The following is a 1,628-nucleotide window of genomic DNA, read 5'->3' on the forward strand; positions in this document are numbered from 1 at the left end:
GACTCTCCATTTAAGTTAGCACCTGAGAGAAACGCCTACTGAATTGAAATTTTTTTCATTCATCTGACAAACCTGCTTTTGGTGTTTGCTTTGGTTACCCTCAAACAGAGCTTTGTTTACCTGTGCTAGCTGGCCATCTCAGCTGTGACAATTTCAAATTAGACCACCGTTTATAATGCAATGTATCTGTAAAAAATGCAATGAAAGAGATTTTTTAAAAGGTAGGGTCATTTAGTAAGTAAGACAGAGACGGCTTTCTTGAATTAAATGACATTTTTAGTTATTTCTATGTTTTGAACTATTTCTCCTGAGGCACCTTTTTGGCTCACTAGTGAAGAGGAACTGAAAGAATTCTAAACATCCCCAGGGTCTCTATTGATTCTCCAGATGTGTCTTTTCAAGAGCTTTGCTGCTTGTAGGAAGGATGGACATACCTTAATTATTCAGTAACTTTTAAAGCTTTACCTAAACTATGTATCAAATAATTAGTTTTTCCATTGCTTTGACTGTATACAGCCTTCATTTGACTATAAATCCTACCACAGATTGATTGCTTGACTTCAGGTTTAATTTTCAGATTTAAATGGCTGACTCCTTAGCTTGCTCTATTGTATTCTTCATCTCTTGTTATTTACTCCACAGAATACTTGTTATCCTTCAGTAGTATGCATTAAACCCCTTTGTTTTCAGATGCTGTAATATTTATGCCTGTTAGGGATTCATACCCTAATAACTTAGGCTACCAGCCTGTCATGAAATATAAACCCCAGGCATATATAATATGGTAGACTTTCCCTAAAAGTCAGATTTGGACCTTTAACCTACACTGGAATTTATAGTACAAATAATTTTTTCTTTTTCCTGTTTGTTTTAAAATAAGAAATTGTAGTCTCTTGAGTTCTAGAGTTTTTGTAAGAACAACAGAAGGAACACTCAGCTAATGTTTAGTATCCATATGCTTCATTAAATTGACCAGATGTCCTTCATTTGTCAAGGGAGAAAGGGAGTTGTTTTTTCTCTCTCTCTTTTTCTTGATTATTTCCTTCAAGAAGTCTATCATAAATACATTTTGTGCCTTCACTGGCCTTCTTTATAATTCTTATTCATGCCTTACTATGAGAACATCATAATTGATAACCTACTGCTTTTGTACTTAGGACTTCAAATTCTTAAAGAAAAAAGTTTATTTTGTTTGTTGTTTCTTTGTGCTTCTGTAGTTTATTGTTACAAAAATTTATATTAGAATTCTTATCCTGCCTATGTAGTCTCATAAACTAAATTTATAATTTAAAGCAGGCATGATTCTGTTTATTATTTTTTTTTAAAGACTGAGTTCCAATACACATTTTAAATCTTCTCTCAAATACTGAATTTAAATAATAAAATGTGGCCTCATTACGTAGTAAATACTGTCAGGAAAAAATTGTCTAAGACTTAAAAATGGAAGAAAGAGATTCCTGGGAATCCTTCAAATGCAGTGCTGTGTTTTGCCTATCAGAATCTTTGTGTTTATCAGATTTTTAAGGAGTATGATCTTTTGAGTGACTTTCTATTGATTACATCAGATGTCTCAAAGTCTGAGGACCTCTTCATACTCTTAAAAATTTTGTATGGCCCTAAAGACTTTT

This window comes from Propithecus coquereli, unplaced genomic scaffold (assembly GCF_000956105.1).
Source record: "Propithecus coquereli isolate 6110/MARCELLA unplaced genomic scaffold, Pcoq_1.0 Scaffold72, whole genome shotgun sequence".
Lineage (NCBI taxonomy): Eukaryota > Metazoa > Chordata > Mammalia > Primates > Indriidae > Propithecus > Propithecus coquereli.